The sequence below is a fragment of the Rosa chinensis genome, chromosome 4, assembly GCF_002994745.2.
Source record: "Rosa chinensis cultivar Old Blush chromosome 4, RchiOBHm-V2, whole genome shotgun sequence".
In the NCBI taxonomy this organism is placed as follows: Eukaryota; Viridiplantae; Streptophyta; class Magnoliopsida; order Rosales; family Rosaceae; genus Rosa; species Rosa chinensis.
The window spans coordinates 13,547,985-13,570,091 of NC_037091.1; the positions used below are offsets into that span (position 1 = coordinate 13,547,985).

Below are 22,107 nucleotides of genomic sequence, written 5' to 3' on the forward strand. Positions count from 1 at the left end.
AATTACCCTAAATACTCTCCCTTGTAATTATGTTTTTTTTTTTTATTCAGCAAGTCAATCATCCGACGCAACCTGTGGAGTTTTCAGGTGGGGACAGCACCTTTGCGCCATGTGTCGCCTCGCTAGCCTACCTCAAAATCTCACCACCCGTATAAGATAAATCAAAAGGCCAAAACCAGCAAAAGGAAGCAAACAAAGCCACAGATACAAAGTTTGGAAATTTCAATTGGGTGGTGACTCAATGATTGATCTCTAACCCTCATGTTTGGAATCCCCGAGGTCCCCCAATTCGTCGTCGTCATCCTTTAAATTCACGACTTTGGTTTCTATGTCATTAGTGTGACATTGTTTTCCAGAGTGAGGAGGTTTGCATGTGGGTGATATAGTCCTTCATTTTGGTGTGGGCTCGTTAGCCATGGTGGATAAGAAGGCATGCGAGTCATTCTCGAAGAGCTTGATTGATGAGGTGCAGAGATGGGGGTGTGTGAAGCAGACGAGGGTGAGCTTGGGGTACATGATAAAGTTTGGGTCTGAGCCCATTCTGAGGATGAGAGATAGAATGATGACGAGAAATAAGGGTACGGACGATTGATTTGCCAAAACGGAGTTCTAGTTGGACCTCTAAATTTGCTATTTGGACATCTCCTACTTATTGGACCTCTAATTTACTTTTTCAAATACTTAAATAGCTAAGTGCACCTCCTTAATTTTACCAAAATATCCTTGAACAATTAAATTTATTCTTCAACAATATTTTGTTCTATTTATTTTTATTTTTATTATCTCTATTAATTCAACTAAGAGAAGAAGAATCAGTCCAAAAAAAAAAAAAACTAAGAGAAGAAGAAGCAGAATGAATTGACTAAATTGCAGATTTGGACTGGTCAAGAAAGTCAAGTTTCTGCTATTACCGATGCTCATGAGTCTTCCGGGTATTAACGCTTGAACTCGAAGAAGAGCCTTTCCTAAAAGTGAGATTCTTTGATGTTGGTTCCCTCGGTTCTATGAATCAATCCAACATTTTGGAGTGTCGTAAGCCATGGAGAATTGAAGATATGTGAAGAAAAATTTAAGGGAAGCAGCAGAACAAACTGATGAGAAATTACAAGTATTTTTTGTTACTGTTGCATTCATCTATTTCTTCCTAAAGTTGAAACAAATAAGGAGTAGTTTTGCTTACAAGTATAAAGGCCAAACTTATCTAATTCCATCTTCAAAACATGGGACTTTAATAGAAAACAATAACAATTTAAAATTTTCTACAAATGTATCATCTCGCATCCAAGCATGGGAGATTGAAGGCAAAACATACTTTGAAAGTAAAAAGAAAAACATCGTTAGTTTGTCGTGGGAGGTAAGAAGAGATTTTTTTTTCTTTTCTCTTTCTCTCTGTATCTTTATATGTCTTTTTATATGAGTTGACAAAGTCCAATAACTATTGAAAAATAATGGAGGTCCATATAGCAAATTTGGAGGTCCAACTAGAACCACCCTTTGCGAAATAGAAAAGAAAAAAAAAACATAACTGCAAGGGAGGGTAATTTAGATAATTTATTTAAAAAAAAATTGAATTAAAGTAATAGACAAGTACAGGGGTTGTGTGAATAGAGAAAATGGGTGTATCAAAATATAATACAAGGGATAATATTATAAATTATCTAAAAGGAAAGTAAAATATAAATAAAAAATGACATGTGAGTACAACGAAGAGAACAAGTCGGCAGGGTTCTTGTAAGCACTATGCTAAAAAAAACCCTAGGAGAGTTTTTCTCTCAACCTAGTCTTCAACGGCGCCCTAGCCTCCTTCCCTAGTTTCCTGCTATCGCTTTCTTCTCGACTTCTCTCCATTCGATGGCTTCCATTGATGTTGTCACAGCAACCTTCGTTGCTTCCCTTACCCTTCCTGAAGGAGGCAGCGCTCCTGACCTAGTAAAGATTGGTGGTGGCCCCATTCACAGGTCCTCCCAATCTTTTCTGATTGGGAAACCTCTGACCCGCAAGCCGGTTTATCCTAAGGCAAAATTTAGGGTTCAAGAACGGGCTGGAGATTTATTCTTGTTCTCTTTTGAATCAGTGCGTGATCGCAACAAGGTACTCCGAGGTGGGATTTGGTGTTTTGATCAAGCCCTGGTTTGCTTTGAAGAGTATGACGGCGTCAAACCTCTTCATGAAGATCCTGCAGCTTTTGGTACTGTTTCTAGCCCTAAAGACAAGGGCAAAGGAAAGATTTAAACTTTCCTGGTCTTCTTGCCTAATACTAGAAGTATGTTCTTCTACTACTTTCATCTTAGTTTCTCTAGTTGTACACCAATTGAGGTCTCTAGGCAACTAGGTTACTGTTCAAAGGGAGGTCAGTTATGAGGATTTTGTTTCTTTATTGTTAGGCTCAATAAGTGAGCGGTATGTGTTAACAGTGAGGATAACCTGTCTTTTGTTTGGCAACTTGTGCCATTTATGATTATGGTATGGGACAACATCTGATGTACGTGCCTTCTGACCGTAGATAAGTAATGAAATTATCTATTCTTCAAAAAGAGAACAAGTCGGCTTCTCGAAGAAGAAAACTACCCATGGTGTAAGATCCTGAAGAGAACTGAAGATTGTGAAAACGTGGGATTGTGGTAGTAGATATGGCCTCAATGCTATTCCCATATTGTAACAGTTAATACAAAAATAAAAACACAACCCGAAACAAAAGAAAAGCAACATTAAACCCAGAAAGAGGAGAAGAGAGATATCAAAATGTTAAGAGTTTAAAAGATTTTACCTTACTGGCGAACCTAACTAACTGTTACGGGGTAATTATGTGATTTGTTTTTTCCTTTGATATGGGTTTCCTTGCTGATTGACTTCTTTTTTATTTCCTATGGTTTTCTTTCAACTTTCTTAATTAAGTATGTTGAATATATGAGTAATTTTTGAATAATCTGAAAGTTGGTGTCTTGCTAATATTGATTCTGGGTATGTATGGGTTTCCTCTTTTGTTTTTGTATTCAAGTAATCTTTTGGTATCCCATTTGAGTGGGAAGCATCAAAGTAGGTGATTGCACCCTTTCTTGGCTCAGCAGTCAGCACTAGAAGACTTGGAGTTACAGGTATTCGGTTGCAAGAAGGCAACTTTTTTTTTTATCAGTTTAATATTTTGCTGTAAAATGTGGTTTATGTTCTTTCTGAATGATTTAATTTCATGTTGTTTACATAGTGCCCAATAATTAGTGTCTTCGCATCTTTGTTTTAATTTCTTCAATTCTTCACATAGTACTCCATACCGTATTAGCTTTTTATGGCTATCTTAACTAAGAGTTGATTGGCCAATGTATGCATATCTCTTGGGTTCTAAACTTCTTAGTTGGTTCAATTTTGAAATTTTGGTTTGCTTTGTTTCTAAACTTCATAGAAGTTTTAGATTAATTCCTTTGTTTTTGTTGTTGAAAGTTTATTAAACTGCTAGGGTTGAATAATATTGCTTACAGATACTTGACTTATAGGCTTTGGGTTAAGATTTCAATTTATTCCTGAGTTAAGATATTCTTCAGTAGTTTGCAGATTACTTGGATGTGGATTTTGTTTCATGAGATGATTGAAGAAAAATAACAAGAATTAATGAAATCTCAACAAGTGTGTCAAGTTTTCTGCATTCAGAACTGCAAGGGAAGACAAAAAGCTCATTTGTGTTTAACATGTTTATCATATATTTTTCCTTTGATATCCAATGTGTTAAATATCCAGACCAAATTCAAAGAATGTTCATGAATGATCCATTGGTTCTAGAATAATGTATTCTAGTTTCCACAAGGAATTTATATGGGTCAAACATCTCTTGGTTCTAGAGTTTGAAATGCATGGACCAAGATGAATGTGGAAGATTCATGAAGGAGCATTAATTGAAGGTGGTTGAATGGAGCATTAATGAAGTCATCTAGAGGGTTCCTCCTTGGTGTATATAAGGAGAGGTCATTTGCTCATTCTAATCATCTGATCTCATCCGATTCAATCTAATCTCATCTTCATCCAAGTAGAGAGTGAAGAGTGTCCACTCCAAGTTGAGAGTGTTGTAGTTGTTAGGTAGCAAAACAAGTGTGAGAGAGAGTTTCCTTCAAGTAGTATTCTTGAAGTTGTGTATCTCTTGTACCCACCTTATCATAGTGGAAGTTCATGTTGTTGCTGACCCGTGGACGTAGGCACCTTACCAAACCACGTTATATCCGGTGTTCCTTTTCCTTTACCCCTTTATTTCTTTGCATATTATCCTTTTGTGGTTGGAGTTATTATTTCCATTCTATTAATTTTCCCAACACAATGTACTGCCCTGTTATTTGATTTGGAGATTACTCTACCTATGGTTTTCTCTGGTACATAACTATATACATATGGTTGTCATCTTTTAGCACCATATTTGAATCATTTTTCTTTTTGCTGTACTAAAAACCTTTTGGTTGAGTGTATCTTCAAAATAGCCTCCTTTTCACTCCATTGATTTCTGTAAGAAAAATTCTTATTCAGTTCTCATTGGACAATTTGGGGTTTTGGTGACACCCAAAGTGTTTGTAATGAATTTCTGAAGTTTGGAAATTCTGGAAATTCATTTAAATAAAAAGAAATTTCTGCGGTGCAATCCTAACCATCCATAAATCCACAGCTTCATCCTAGCCATTAAAATAGATTGAGCTTGGGGCTATAAATACCCTTGATCAGATCAAGGATCGTGATCAATTGCTCCTAGATAGCTCGAGAGAGCATCAGAGCTCTCTGACCCGGACACAGCCGCGACCCAAGAAAGAAACCCGACCAGAGTGACACCGTCCGACCACCGATCGACGACTCACGACCATTGATCTCTTCCTCTAGTCATCGCTGTCACGCCTGTGGGATTCGATCGCCCATGCACCAAACGAGGAGTCAGAAATGACAGTGAGAAGTTCTGACTGCTCCGGCGAAGTTCAGCAATTTCCGGCCACCGTCTGGGCCGCATTCGGTATAGAAATTCCTCCTCTCGCCTTTCTCTACATGTTAGATTAATTAGTCTTTGAAATTGATGGAGTTTTGCTGATTTGGGTTTCTGGGTTAGCTCGGGTTCGACGCTGTTGCTACGCCGACGACTTTTCCGACGCGTCTGGGCTTGGTTTCTGGTACGAATGCTTCTGTAGATGAGGTCTAACCCTGTTTGGAAGTCCAGTTCTCAAGATTCCTGGGTGAAACGTCAAAGCTTTGGTATCAATTCGTCCCCGGGTTTCCAGAAAGCTGCTAAGAGGGAGTTGGAACCCAGACTACAAATCGGAGTTGTTGAAGGTAAACTCGGAAGTTCTGCTCAAATCGTTATACCTGAAAGCTAAGGAACTATGTTGGTTATGCGATGTTGATTGCATGAACAGAATGGGTGTTTGTGTCTTGGTTTGAATAGATGAAGTTGTATGGTTTGGTGCTTTGGGATTGTTTCTAGTTTTGTAAGTTAAAGTGTTGTTAAGTGTTGCTATGGCAGGTTATTCGAAATGATTGTGAAAAGTTTGAGAAATGGGTAAGCTAGGATCTTAGGTGTCCTTAGTGTTTTGAGTACACCATATTTGAGATTAAAATTGTGAACTGGGTGTCCATAGTAAATTCAGTCGAATTACTATGCGACAAAAGGTGAATTGGAAGTAAAAGACCAAGTGTAGTGTGATTGAGATAAACTGTTGATGAGTTTGGAAACATGTTCTATGCTTGTGCATATGTTAAATGGATAGAAAGTGAAAGGAATTAATATATAAGTACATACACACACACACACACACACACACACACATACATATTGGGTGGCCTTAGTAATCGGGTGCACTCAATATATGTTCGGTCAAACATGGTCAAATTGGTCAACTCCTGGTCAAACCAGGAAAACTTAATTGTTTGATTTGTAATCGTCGAAATTTCAAGTACTAGTTCAATGAGATACTAACTATCAAAATGTCGGAATCTAGGATTTCCAGTTACCCGAGGAACGGAAGGTTCGTGAATCTCGGACAACGTAAAAGGTTAAAGCATCGAAATCCAGGTAGGGGACTTGGGACTCATTCGTTTAGTTGTTTTCTATTTTGAATTATATGTTTATGCATGTTGAGCTACATGGTTTGGTTATTGATGGCTTGAGAGTGAGTGGAACATAGCGATTCCTTGGGCTTTAATCCCCTAAACCTCCGGAGGGACCGTATGGAAGGAATGGTGTCTGACATCCTCTGAGGTGTGGCACTATTTCTAGGTAATATGGCATAAGTGGACACTCTCATTACGCTTACCTAGTGATGATTTTATTTGAGGTAAGGCCGTGTAGTTGGTCCATGGGACCGGCCATCAAGTATTATGCATTTCTTTGAGTTTCGTGCATTAGATTTTGAGTCCGAAAGATATTTAAAGTTTGTCGTTCTTTAAAGAAGTGGTTTAACTTTTTCATACTGGGATCCCAAATTATTATCTTATGTGTCGGTTTTCAAACCTAGTCGGGTGAAGGCCCTATTGAGCAGCGAGGACGAAAGCTCACCCCTACAATAGTGCGGATGCGGGTACTGTGTGCACTAGTAACGGAATTGGTGCGGACGGAGCTGGGTGTGCAGATTTCAATAGAAATCAGGTTCTAGGTTCCAATCTTATTCCTGTTCCTTAAAATTGTATTTCTGGACCTTGTTGAAAACTGTTGTTGCGTGCTTAATCCTTTATTCCTCTATTGTTTGCAACGTTAAGTCCTGGATGAACATTTGAATTTAAAGTTTTAGAAAGGTTTTCACCTCAAAAGAATTTAAAAGCTCCTGTTGCAAATTTCTGTCAAAATTTATTTCGAACAAATGCCTAGCGAATTTCTGGAATGTAAATTGAATTTTCGGTTTATGTTTTAGAGACTCGCGGCACTGTAACGTACTCAAGGTGGTGAGGTGCAGTTTGGGGCGTTACACTGTGGGTTGGCCAAGTGAACCAAGGATGGCATTAGGATCTCCCAGAGCTTTATTCAGAACCTCTTTAGCCTGGTCTAAGTCAGCTCTCTGCATGGCAACCTGGGTCGCGAGATTGGATCCCTCATTTTTGATAGCTGCGACGTCTGTGGCGATGTGTTTGCTTGTGGCCAACAGCTCTTCATGGTTCTTCTGCATTTTTTGGTTCATGCCATCCAATTGCCCTTGTGTTTGTTGTGCCCCTAGCTCAAGCCTCTTGACCGAGATCGTGAACTCATCAAGCCGTTGGCGGTCCTCCACAAGGGCTTTTCCCATCTTCTTATGGTATGCGGCAGAATTCTGTTGAAGGATATTAAGCCGCTCTTCTATGGTCGCATTCTCTGGAACGGGAATAGGCACAAAGTCAATAGTTGTAACCGCGCTCGCGGCTACCTGGGTGATGCTAGATGCATCGCCAGCCTCATTAGGCTGGGCGGCGGGAACTTTCTTGCCTTCAGTAGTAGGCTGTTGATTTCCTCCTTGCTCGATTGTCATCTCGGTCGATGGCGGATTGAGGGAAAATCTCTGGATTACCAGTTCTTCAGAAAGACCACAACAGTTTGCACACGAGTGCGGTCTGTAACTGGAAGTCTTGTGTTTCAGGCAGTTAACGTAAACCTTTTGTGTAACTGTAACTGGAAGTCTTGTGTTTCAGGCAGTTAGCGTAAATCTTTGCGCTTGACTTCCCAATGGCTGCGATCGCAAAGAAACGCTATGCAGTAGGTCCCACTGGGCGTGCCAAAATGTTTGGCTCCAGTTTTGTTGCAGCTGGTCAACAGTCTCTTTTCTGCGCTGGCGTGCCAGCACCGTTCGGGTGCGGTCGTCGGGGGTGTCCCCTGACCTGACTTCTTTTGAGCGATTGTGGACGAGGAGAGCACCAACCTCGTCGCGGGATTTTTTGTGCCTCGTGGTGAGGAATTTTGCTAAGTTTCTTCAAAATCACACAATCAATACTCGACGTCGTAGATCGAGCAGAGCGAAAATCACTGTGAAGTGGGGAGAACTTGCTAAAGCGTGACTTTAGCTTGGCTGGTTTGCGAGGGCGTTACCATTGCTTGGCTGTTTCCGTAACTGTTGTGGTCGTGGTACTACAGTCGGCTCCCGAGGAGACTAGTACCGAACCACGTTGACAGAGGGTTTGGTGGCACTGATAGTCGGCTCCTGAGGATTCTGGGACTGAAGTGTGGTCACCTGTAAGAGAATGAGAGGGGTTCTCCGGAGAGACTTGAGTAGTAGTAGAGATTAGTTAATGAATTGTGTGTCTTGTTACTTCGTCGTAGCCTCTATATATATAGGCTACCAAGCCAAAATGGTTGGCCTTAAACAAATCATGATGGAGCACTAATGGAATTATGGAGCACTAATGGAATCATGGTGGGTTAAGCACTTATGGAATCATGATGGGTTAAGCACTTATGGAATCATGATAGGTTTTCCAATTAAGCACTAATCATGATAGGTTTTCCATGTTGGTCACCATGAAATGTAGTTGAATGCTTCCCCACGTGCATGTCATATTCCTTAATTGAATGGAGTATGAATATTCACATGGGCGTGCCTTTTCTTGCAGCTTGCATAATCTTCCATAATTCTGCAGGTAGGCTTTATTTAGCCTCTAAATAATATATTTCGAACTTTTCGACAATATATAGCTTGAGCCACAGACATTGGCTCAATTTCTCCAAGACACACCTTGTCAGGCCAAAAATGCTCATTTTGGGTTCAAACACTCGAGAAGAAGGTTGCTGCCTTGGAGAAAGAAACCATGGGGTGTTAAGCTGAGATAGCTCGTCTGTGACCCTTCTAGACTACGGCCGGTAAGCTCGAGAAGAAGGTTGATAGCCTTACTGCTGATATGGCCAGGGATCCTCGACCGAATATAAAAAGACACTTAATGATGTCGGCGATGTAGCTACCACCCAATAGTACGCCGAGGGTATGAGCAAAGGCTGGTTCAATGAGAAGATGGTCGTCGATATTAGAGTTTAGTGTTGGAGTGTGTGAGCAACAACATGGGAGTTGTAGTGGCGAGCGATACACTGCTTGTTGTTGATTTTTCGCAAGTGTGCGCATTATCGGCGCTATTCAAGTAAGACGTTGTCTAGTTTGAGGCTGTCAACGTTAGTTACTGCATCGTAGTAAGCGACACCTTAGCTGGGTATTTTTGTTTCTTTCGGTACAAAGGCGTCTGTGCCAAATGCCATGCTGAATGGGGTCTTGTCGGTAACCTCAGTTGTCGTTGTCTTGATCGCTCATTGATTATACGCATATATATATATATATATATATATATGTGTGTAATTATATCTAAAACTCTAGAAATAAGCCAACCTCAAGTGAATTAATATGTAATTAATCTATTTTTATTTATTATTTGTAGTATATAAGCGAAATTATGGAAACGAGAGAAAATGGTGCAAATGGGAGCAAATTAGATTTTTCTGACAAAAAGACGAAATAGCTAACGCAAGTCAACCGTGGTCAATGCCATCAAGGGAGCAGAATCTAATTGCCTCAAATAGTATGTGTGGAAGTGCATGGAGAAGAGAAAGGAAACGAAAAGAAAAACAAGAGAGCCACCAAACCACACACAATTCCGTTCTCCATTTTTTTCCTTTTACTGCCAAGACCACCAACATAATTTTTCATTCTCTCCTTTTCTATTACTTCTCTACACCAAATTTCATCAATTTTGTCAAGATTTAAAGGGGATTCAAAGGGGAACCACTCCAAGCATCAAGGGCTTCATCACTATCAAGATTTAGACTTGGGTAAAAGCGGGAGGCTATAAATCAAGGGTTGCCATTTTTACTCTATAACGATTGTGACTTGTTCTTGTGACTTCCCACTTCTCTTCACATTTTCCTTCTTTAATTGATGTATATTGAAATTGATGTTGATGTTGTTTTGATTATGGGTGGTGAGAGGCTAGCGAAATGGGAGCAGCCTAAGCCGTGAAAACGGGGTTGTGGGAGAGCAATACAAGCGTCATGCTGCTAGGCGAAGCGGTGGAGTGCTGCACCCTAGATGGCGAGAGTCCAGTAGCCGAACGAGCCCCTTCAAACATGACTTATTGCTATTGATTCGATGATCCCTATAGGGCACATCCGGAAATGGCTTGTCATGGGCTTATGCGATGAAGAATGATTTGCTCGGGAAAAAGAATCTTATGCTTATGCGGATGGGGCCGATCGACTTCTATATGCAAGTAGAACGTGGTGCTGCCTTTGCCTGCTGACCGGAAGAATTTTTGTTGGGCACAACCCTAGCACAAATGTTATGCAAATGATGTTTATTTTAATGCAATTAAGCAATTTAATTTGATTGATGCGTATATCAATTTTTGTCGGGTTGAAATGCATGTCTAAGAGTCTAGTCAACTCTAAGATATGTATTTTGAGTATATCTAGGACGGAGTTAGAGGTTTGACCTCTTCTAATTACTAAACCCTAAACCCCATTTGGTATTGTGAGGGTTATAAGCATGGTGATTTACACATATTGCGTCATTGCACGGGTGAATTGCTTAGTAATATAATTCTTGAGCTTTATGCCAATTAGAGTGAGTTGGTGACCCTTGAACCAGCTCTAACTCTTTCTCTAATTGAGTTTGTGTGACCCTTGAAACGACACATTAATACCGTAATTGAGCATATTTGGTCCTTGAGCCTTGAACCGCTTTGGATACGACTACCGCCTAATTAAGAATTTTGCATCTATGTTAAATTAACTTCCAGCACATAAAATTTGGATGAAGGAGCCTCGGTAGGCTTAGAGGCCCACAGACCTCTTTAGGTTCTATTTCCCTACATCTTATGGTTTTTGTCCCCCCATTATCTCCCTTCACTTACTTCATTTAAGGATTATGCCCTCACATGAACAAAATCCTAGGTTCGCTGTTGCTAGAGAGTGCATTTTTTTTTTGTTTTTAGTTGAAAAAGTTGATATTATTTTTAGATACTATGTTGTGAGGTCAATACGTACATATATACTATCTTCAAGTATGGAAGAATTAAAGGGGTCGACCTGAGCTAAATTAACTGAAAAACAGCACATAGATGTATTGATATTGAAAAGTAAAATAATTATTTCATAATGTAAGCAAATAGATTTTTTTGACAACCAAACTCGAAGTTTTTCTCCTTATTTCTATGTCAACTGAATTCACTCTTTATTCCACGGGAAAAAATCAGTGAAATCTTGGAATTCCTGATTGAACCTATGTCCACCATCAGATCTGATCTTGTAACTACATGTCCTACATTTTTTAGGGGGCACATTGTCTCTCTCTTGATTGTAAACATCAAGGTGATGAAAATTGCCAGGCCATTGGAAGCTGCAAAAAAATAGTGTACCTCCGAGAATGTTCAGTTTGAAATTGATCCAAAAGGACTCTTGAAAGCGAAGCAAATGGACTCCCAGATCGTCATCCTTAGACTTGCAGTGAATGGTAAGATCTGTTTTTAGACCCAAATCATTGATAATTTCAACATGTCTGGAATTCCAAGCAGCCTCAGTCTTAGTGAGCAAGAGGATGAACAATAGTATCAATATCTGATTCATCTTGTTCTTATGTGTTTTGTTTCGCAGGGATGATATTGTGCATACTAGAGGGTAGTTGTCGATTAATTTATACAAGAAAGTGATGCAGTGCCTCATAATTTCCAAACTATTTTAGTAAGAGTTATATTTATGTCTATGTATATTCATATGCACATTTTACTATATTAAACCAAATTTATCTTTTTCCCTAGGTTGATAGTCAATTATTCATGGCCCATTCACCAATATAAATTGTTTATTCTTTATTTGGGTGTTAATTAAAGATTATCATCCTAGCATGCTATGAATATTGCCATAGTATTGTTATATATATACCAAAAACAGATAGTGGTAGATTTTGCTGGCAAGAAAACGGGGACAATGCAATTCTCAATACTATAGAGATATTTATGATAGGTGTTGCTGACGAGAAAATAAAGATTATACATCGAGAGCTAAGGATAGTCTATATGTAAGAGAACTCACTCTGTTAGCTAAATTGAGCTTGAAAATACTCAAATATTGATTACACGTATTTCTATGTGTGTAATTGTATTCTAAATACTAGAATTAAGTTAATCTCTAAATCAAGTATTATGTAATTACTCCATTTTTAATTTATTTATAGAAAATAAGCGGAATAATGAAAATCGGAAGAAAATTATGCGAATTGAAGCAAAGTAAAATTTTTGACAAAAAGATAAAAATTAACTACGAGTCTACATCATCGAAAATGGATCAACAAATGAGACAAGAAAGGAAATTGAAGCTGATTTAATTAAAGTTTAATTGAAAAAGGTAGAAGCTTTATAATTATATAAGCCAAAGTGGTTTGATTGCAAAGGGCTTGGCTAAATTGCAAATGGAGCTGTATGTCTCTATTGGTTTAATTAAGCTAATTAAACTGCCGCATTTTTCCTTTGTCTTCTTTCTATCCCCAGGAACCACCCACGTGCTCCTTATCCCTACATTCACTGCAGCAATCACCATTAATTCTCTTCTCCTCTCTCCACCAACGGACGAGATTCATTCCCTTTCCCTCTCTCTTTGACCATAGGACACCACGACTCGGGATATAAGGTATCAATCATCCCTAGCATCCGAACATCACCAGCGCCGCACGTCCATCATCAAGGGGAGGGCTGCTGCCCTCTCTCTCCTTTCCCTGCCCTCTCTCTCCTTTCCCTGCCCTCTCTCTCCTTTCCTTCCATTTTCTTATTTTCTTTACCTTTTGGGGGAGGCACTACTAGAAAAAGTACTCATCACATACGGATGAGAATCTGTGTGAAATCACAATATTTCATACGGAAATCCGTGTGAATTGACGTATTCACACGGTACAACGACGGATTAATAATCCGTACATATTACGAGCGTTGCTTATGCTACTTACACACAGAATTATATGTCCATGTGAATATATTTAGTGGGTCCCATTAGGAGTAGAGCTGCTGCTCTCCTATCCCATCCACTAATTATTTTGAATATATCAAAACAATTGTATTAGAATTATTCAATACGTATTGTCCCAAAATTACATTCAATACGTGATATTTATTTTTAAATTCCTCCTTTTAATTTAAATTATAGTCCTCGTTGTTCTTCATGTTCTATTCTGCAGATCTTGAAATAACAATTTCGAGTTCCAACTTGATGGCACATGTCAAAATAGAGCTTTGTTTGCATGTTCCGATTTCCTACCAGAAAACAACAGCAAGATTAGCAAATCAATATAAGATAAATGCAAATTGATGTGTTCAACATCTACAGAGATACGGAATGCTTCTGATCTAAGATTTGGAAGTTTCAGAAAATGGGAGACTCAAAATCAATAGAAAAGTTTTCACTTCACGAGTACCTTGAGTTTTTGCTGGAAATCTGGAGGTTGATGAGACGCTGATGTGGAATACGATGAAGAACAACCTCAAAGCAGCCGCTGCTACCCGAACCCTCTTAATCGTCTTTAGATATCGTTCATCACTTCAGCTTCGATCTGAAATTGGATCACACCAACTTAGTTAAAAATTGTATATGAAGATTAAAATTGACATCTGCTTTTGATCGGGTACATTTGAAAGAGAAAGAGAGAAATCAGAACAGAGATCGGTGAGAGAGGAGATTAGGAGATGAAACTTGAATTAATGAAGAGAAATGGGAATCCGGAGAAAGTTATTGATAAGGATTCTCACACGGATGCTTGTGTGAAACATAAAGCCTGCAATAAATAGTGTGTCAAATATAAATATATTCATAAAAATTATGTAATTAGTTTGCCTTATGTTTTATTTTGAAATATGATTCATACGGATTTTTGTGTGTGAATGTTGAAGTTATTTTTATATTTTAATACATTCACACAGAAATCTATATCTAAAGAAGAATTTACACAGATGTCTGTGTGGAACCAAAGATTTGCAAGAAATAGTCTGCCGAATATAAATACGTTCATAATTTAATTTGTTTTTTGTTTATTTTATAATAACATTCAAACAGATATCTGTGTGTAACTTTAAAATTATAAAATATACTTTAATACATTCACACCGAAATCTGTATTTAAATGTAGATTAATGCAATTATTCTGACACAATTGCAAGAATCTCTGCTATCTCAAGTCTAATCAAATACATTCACACGGACATTCGTGTGAAACATCACAAAAAATTTAATAAATTACATTTTTACCCTGGTAAGACACGGAATGGTCTGTGTCAAATGTTTTAACACAGATAAGTGTGTGAATACACAGTTATTTGCACAACTTTCTGTCCGTGTGAATCTCTGTGTGAACAAAATCTGTGTGTGATGGCCCCTTTTTCTAGTAGTGAGGATTCAGTGCACCGACGTGCATTTGCACCGACATAAATGGATGGTTAGATTATATTAAATATATTTTTATGTTATTAATAAAAATATTAATTATAAATAAGTTGAGATCATCTTATAAGTGTTGGGTCATTTGTACCGTCGGTGCATAGAATATTCCTTTTTTTTTTTTGGTATTTGAAGGAGAATTCATCCAAAGCTTCAAGAATTCATCAAAAAATCCAACCTCTACAAGATTTAATATTTAGTTATTTGTAAAGAGTTGTAATTCAAAGCTAGCTAATTATAACTATCTTTGTTTTCTCCTACACTTCTCTACTCTTTTACTCTTTGAATTTTGTTATTTTGATGTCTATGATTATGAGATGCATGTGAGTAATTTCCTTGTTATTTTGATGTAATAGATGCTTAATTTAATTTATATATGAAATTTTTTAATTATTGGATACTTGTGTTTGGTCATAAGTGGTTAGAATGCATGCTTAGGAATTGTCAACTCTTGGATATATGTTTTAATAATTCTAGACTAAAATTTAGGGGATGACATCCTTAGATTTTAGAGCTAGAACCCCGATTTAATATTTGTGGGGAGTACAAGTATGGTTCAGTACATGATTAGCTTGATTACAATTATGGTGAGCTTGGTTGCCTAATTCCTCGAACTCTAGGCGTCTTAATGTGAGTTAGTGACATCTAAAACCGGCTCTAATTCATGACAAGTGTAACGTCCTGGACCTAAATTTTACCGTTTACTAGTCATTTGGACGGGAAACGACAATTTCTTTCACTTTTTACTTGTTTAGATACTTCTAGTGGCCCTAAAAGTTGACTTTTCGTTCGGGTCAAAATTTGAGGAAACTTCCTTCATGAAAATTGTAGAGGACGTTAAACCGAGCGCGTGCATATGTGGTGCGTAAAAATTAGGGTTTGTATGTGAAAGTTATAAGAGAAAGATTAAAGTTACTGTTTACGGTTACTGTTCATGGTAAGTTTCTATAAATAGCCGAGTTACTGTGGTAAGTTTCCATTTTTGGAAACCTACCCGGCTCTTTCTCTCTCCTCCCCCGACATTTCCTTCCTCTTCGGCCCGATTCTTCCTCCTTCGATTTCTCCCTCCTCCGGCTGACCCACGGCGAAATCCGGCCGTCCCCGAGCTCGTCTCCTCCCCTTGACGCATCTGTGGTGGTATTTTGGGGAGATTTGGCCGGAGGAGCTCGATTTCTTGCTGGGAAGGTTACTGTAGCAACTTGAGTGTTTTGCCGATTTCCGGCGATTCCGGCCGTCTCCGGCCACCAAACCGGTGTCGAAGGTTCGGTTTTTGACATAGATCATTTCCCCTAAGGTATTTCATTTCAATTTGCAGTGTAGAGGTCGAATTAACGATTTGAAATTTCTAGGGTTCTTGGAGTTTTCTGGAAAAAATTTCACCGGCCGGTTTCGACTGTTTAAAGGTAAAATTGGGATGTGTTGTAGTTGAGAAAATTGATCAGTGTGTTGAGTAGGTGCTATTGTCAAAATATGGTGGCCATCGGAGGTAGTGGCCGTCGGCGCGTGGGGCCCACGCGCTGCCACTGTTGGCGGCGTGTGGAGGCGTGTGTGGGCAGTGTTTTAATTTCAGTTTTTAGCCCTTTAAATTGTATAATTGTTGTGGAGCTTGTATGTGAAGTTTGGTGAATTTTGGAAGAGTTTGGATATGTTTGTGAATTCCCGAAGTTTGGAAGTTTTGGTTGTCGAATTGTGGGAATCCGACCTTCGGGTTTCCTTTGTTCCGATATGGAATACTTTAATCGACGGAGATAGATTAATGGTGAAGTTTGGATTGAATCCGGAAAGAAATGGAGATGTGGAATTTCATAGGGTTTTGGGATTCATTATAGAATCGTACTTGTTTATCTAATTATTGTTTATGGAATATAATTGTGTACAGGACGAGGTACCGACCCTTCGCTTGACGAGGATCCTTACGCTTGGGTACCACGTTAGCCGCATACTGTGAGTGGATTTTTGTTTTAAATAAGGATGCATGCATTTATTTTTCTTAAAATAATGCTCTAGTTATTAATCATATTACATTTTGAGCAAATGAATTGATTTTCGGAATTTGATTTCGGTTTATCTTGTGGATTTGCTTTCAATAATGAGTTTCAAAGGTTGGTTATGATTTATAATATTATTTGACTAATTACTTATTTCCGAGATAAGAATCTATGATTAATTTCGGACATTATTTTTGCTATGCGAGGATTCAGAATTTATACTCTACTTTATTTTCAAAATATCCGCCAAAGTGAAATATTGGCTATTATGGTTTTTTCTTACTTACTATTCTGAGACTGAGAGAAATCTTGGCGTGCGGGGTCACGTCTTTGCACAATTGGATTCTTATCTCGTGAGAAATGTGGGGAAGCTATACGGATTTATTGGTTTTCGACGATTTTCTTCCTCACCATACGCGGGTCATGTGATTAGGTCTCCTCCTCACTTACTTTGTGTTTGTGAGTGGCAGTGGAGGTAGCTTTTCTCCTCCTCACGTGGGTGGCAGTCGAGGTAATGTTCTCCTCCTCGCACAATCTATGTGTGAGTGGCAGTCGAGGTTATTAGTTCTCTTCCTCATACAATCTATGTGTGAGTGGCAGTTGAGGGTAGGTTGAGCCTAAGGGGCTCCTTTACCCGTATGGTGACATCTCTTCCCCTTATCCTTTTATTTGTTACTTGACTAGCGGGGCTAGTCCGATTCTTTTAGCCAGCGGGGACTGGTATGTTTTCACGAGACTCCGAGTTTTAAAGACATACGTTTTATAAACGTTGCATGCATCGAAGTTTTTTCGAATTTAAATACGTGGGAAAGTATAAACGTCTTTTATTTTGTAATTATTTATTTTGTCCACTCATGCTAACGTTTTTATGTACTTTCCCCTGGGCCCTTCGGTTTCAAATGCCCAATTCGCAGTGTAGCTGTTCGGCTTTAAGAGTTGAGGCTTAGCACCACCGCTGTCATCTATCCCTCGTAGGTTACTTGCTAACCTACTTTGTATATCGTTGTTCTTTTGGTTTTAGACTGCTCTGATAACCTTGAGATTTTTGTATTAATATTGTAACCTATGACTTGGTTGTAATTTGAGTTAATTGGATAATTTGATACTCTAAATTGTGGAGTTGTGCGGTTTTGGGAGCAGGGTGGCTCCAGGAGTTTTGGAGGGTTGTTTATAAGTGAAATTGAAATTCTACAGGTTTTGGGTTGCCCATTTTTAAGGGAGGTTATGCCGAAATTTTTGGTAAACCTTCTTTAAAGGTGGGTCCCGCGGGGCCACCTCGGATTCCAGGGTGGAATCCGGGGCGGACCCTGTCAACAAGTGAGTTCCTACGACCCTTGAACCGGAGTAGGAATACTATGAAAGGGAATTTCAACCCTTGAGCCTTGAAAAGCCTTGGGTACGGCTTCTACCATCTTTAATAAATTGCATGTACATCAAATTAGCTTCTAGAGCATTGAATTAGAGTTAGAATTCATCCCTAACTACCAATCAACATATTTATATTCATTTTTATTGCTTTATTTAATTTAGTTGTTTGTTAAAGTGTCCATTTAAAATTTTGCACTTTAGTTATTAGAAATGCAAATTACAATTTTCGATGACACTTTCTACTTCATTGTGAATAGTCATCACTAGGCTCATGGCTTTGATTAGGCTTCGGTGCAAACTGAGCCGAACATTGCAAAGGCTTGGTGCCTTAGAGTAGTATTTTCATTTTTATTAATTTTTCTTTTGTTTGTGAGGATAATAATTGTGATCTTAATTATGGGATTGTTTTGAGACTTTACTTTTTACGGAAAACAATATATTATGAGAATGTTGATTAATATTGTTTTGAAAGAGTACTTTGAGTTGTGGTGTAACATTTTTAGGTCTTGTGTGACCTATTTAAATGTTTTGGTCTTTATTAGGGAGAAGATAACATCAATTCAAAACCTTTTATTATGATGCAATGAAAATTTTTTTGGTTAATTTATTGCCCCCAATAAAAGTTTTATTGGGGCAATAAACTTTGTTACATAGAGATAAAGTGAGAGAGAGAATGAGGTCATCGGATAGTTTCTTGGAACATCGCTGGACTTTGCCGGACTCTCTCTGAAGTTTTTATTTGGGGTCAATAAAAGTTTTATTGAGGGACAAATGTTTTATTAGGTGATAATTTTGACCCTCAATGAAACGACTTACCAAACCAAAACGCAAAACCCCATCTGTGCTTTTCTGGTCTTGTCACTTTTGGCCTCCTCCTACTCTACCCCAAGCCTTCTTCACTTCTCATCTGCTTCAATATAGGCAAACAGAGAATATTTCTCCGACTCCAAAATTCTTCCTCAAAATTAATAAAAAAACAAATCAAACCCATTTGAAAACAATGTAAAAGAAAAAAAAATAATAATCAAAAGCCCATCAAAGCAAAATAATGGACTTTTGATGGCCTCCGAATATTAAGTGGGCACACAAATATTTTAGTAGAGTAAATGAGCTCCTGTTAGGCCAAATTTGGGCATTTGGTTAATGAGCCTTTTTTTTTAATGATTTGTGTATATAAATATTCAAATCAGACATTTAAGCAACTTCTATTAGAGCATCTCCAACCATTTAGTCAAAAGCCAAAGCCATATGCAAAATATGACTCCCCTAGAATAGTGATGATACATTCAATTTTTGCATCTCCAATCATCTTTAGTCAAAAGTCAAAGTCATTTAATAAATTAATCATTTTCGAGAATTAATTAACTACAATTGCAGCACATGCAGCGGGGCCCACCATTTTTTCAGCCAAAGAAATTTGGCTTTCGTTCTACAAACTTGAGTCAAAATGACTTCAGTTATGGCTCAAGAGTCAAAATAGCTAAAGCAAGAGCATGGTTGGAGATCCCTTTACCAAAAAGCCAAAGTCAAAATGACTTATAGCTAAATGGTTGGAGATGCTCTTAGGTAACGTGGAATGTGTGTGAAACACAGCTCTGATACCCTGATCAAGTCATTTATATTTTAAATGGCTAAATACTAGTTACTACCCTGTAGTTTGAATTCAAAATCAATTCAGTCCCTGGACTTCTAATTTAATCAAAAACACCCCTGCACTTTCAATTTTAATCTAATAGGTCCAATCTATTAATTTTCCATTAATTGAGTCCGTTAACTTGCTGACGTGGCTTATATGAGGCCTATGTTTTATGATGTAGTATGCATAGTTAGTTTAAGGGTGGATCTCACTATTAGAAATTTATCAAATAAATTTTTTTTAAACAAATAACTCAACTATAACTGGAACTCACAACTTCTCATGACTATATATAATTAACTCCCTAGTTAGAGGAGTTGATAACTAAAGGATACCCAAATGGCAATGCCGTACCATGTACCTCCAAACTTGCCTATAATAGGCTGGTACATTATTCCTCAAATTCCAGCGACGCCCAAGTTGCAACTAGTAAAGTGACCAGAGTATATCTCTTATGCGTGTATAGAAACTAATCATAGGAACTTCCACATCAAGTAAGATCTTCTTACTATTTTCATCTTATTTACACTATTATTAAGAGAACTCATGTTGCCAGCCAAACTGGGTGTGAAATATCACAAATATCGGTATACTATAATTTAATTTAAAATAATATCTAATATATGAAGGATAATATGGTAAATAGCAAAATAACAATGAAAAGAAAAATTCAGCAAAAGAAACAAGAATATCTTCTCAGCCCACATTCTACATATATAACTTCTCAATGCCACTATCTCCATATATAACTTCAACTTCTCAATCTCACTACCTTCAGATATAACTTCTTAAGGAGCCCTCCTAATGAGGACTAGTTGATGACTTTCTTATCAATGGTTTGGGAGACCCACTTTTCGATTACATTACGATATATCAACTAGAAGATGTTTATGTATGCATGAGTTGATCACTTCTGAAAATTTTCTTCCAAATTGCTAATCGTTAAGATACCAAACTAGATCAAATTAATGGACAAACAAAATCTATCAAAAATGAATCGTTCATGTTTATAACTGATTAATCACGATTATGAATATTTTAACGATTTTCAGTTTGGTTGAAAAATTGCATAAATGATCTACACATAAATATCTAAACATCTAACGGTTCATTTGTGAAAATGTGATCGAAAAGTGAGCCTCACACAAAAGTCCTTAATGATTTCAATTTAATGGTCCTCATTGTAAGGGCTGCGTAACTTCTCAATCTCACTATCTCCAATACAACTTTTCACATCCTATATCTATAACTTCATACTTTTTTCCCCCAAAAAGTAAAAATAAAAATAAAACTATTTTACACATGCATCACATGAGTCAATGAAGACTAGTTCTCTATAAATAGCCCCTCCCCTCACCCAACCAAAAAAATGTAGGTATGATCCTTTGCTCTGACACCCAAAATTATCACTTAATTAACTTGAGCGATGTATGGCTTTTGGCCAGTATACAACAGCCCCTCTGACCGTACTCTTTTTCCCTTGCACCTGAAACCGACATCCAGCCTCTGTTTCCCACACCCTGCCTACTGAACCTCTCGGATCAGTTTGCTATTTTTTAATTACTGACCCTGAATAAAATCACAAATATTATGTGATGAGACAGTATCACACAAAAATTTCTCCATAGTCAAGTGCTACTCTTTTTCCCTTCTTTATTCTCGTGAACAGATCTGGTCGTTAGATGATAAATTTAGTGAGAACGCTAGATTTTGGTATAAACACGGACTTCGGTGGCAAATATTGGTCCTTTTCAATAGGTTGGTTAAGATTGATTTGAGTCGGTGCCAAAAATCCTAAAACTGAGGACTGAGCCGGTTCCTCTGTAGGTACAATTCTTGTACAGGTCATGTTGGCATTCCCATACAAAGCTGTGACAAAATCCATTTACTGATCTCGGAGTATCACAGGTAAATGCATCAGCATAAGCATGAGATTGCAACATGTATACAAAGCTGTGACAAAATCCATTTACTGATCTCGGAGTATCACAGGTAAATGCATCAGCATAAGCATGAGATTGCAACATGTGTTGCAATCCTCGAGTCAGTAATTAGTTTCATTTGGAGTCCGTTTTTGGAAAGTAGGATTTGGGTTTTATGTAATTACGTTTTTAAAGATATTTCTGATTGTTAAAATCGTGGTGTTTGATGTCCTAGGCATTTTAGGATTTGTCTATTCCTAATTGATTTTCCTTAAGATTTGTTGGATTTCTTATATGGAAAGTTTCTTTCCTAATTAAAGGAGAATTAGGGTAGAATCGTGGGGATTGAGGTCTTGCTGTTGGTCTATCATATATGCACAAAAGATACACGGTTAGAGGGTGGGTCTCTTGAAAACACAAGAATATTGTTAGGTGTCTTGCATGCTTGTTGGTAATTGAGTCTTCACTAGAGTCAAAACACTTGGTCCATGTTTAAGTGTTTTTTATCATTGTTTCATATGCATAACTTCTCTTGAGATCAGTGGAGGAACTGTGAAGAAAGAATAACGATATTTGGTGATCGTTCAAGTGAAGGAGTTCAAGAAGGAAGAAAAACTTTGTGTTAATCTTTGTCTAAGCTTTGAAGCCGAGCTAGTGCTATTCAAGGTTGTTCCTTCATAATAAGATGATTCTTATTTTAGATTCTCAAGGGTAAGAGTCCCGCAGTGTTTTTAATCTCATATTTGAGGTTTTTACTGTGTAACTAAAATCTAGTGTTCTGTTTGTTAATTTTGATTTCTACTGCCCAGTAAAGATTGATCC

The 22,107-nt window shown here is 37.9% G+C and overlaps 1 long non-coding RNA gene across 1 annotated transcript; it reads left to right on the plus strand.

The window, feature by feature from the left end:
- Nucleotides 1-3,989: 3,989 nt before the first annotated feature.
- On the plus strand, nucleotides 3,990-5,422 carry LOC121052987. The gene is made up of 2 exons (XR_005810464.1): nucleotides 3,990-4,975; nucleotides 5,069-5,422. It is a non-coding gene; the product is annotated as an uncharacterized LOC121052987 (long non-coding RNA).
- Nucleotides 5,423-22,107: the final 16,685 nt, after the last annotated feature.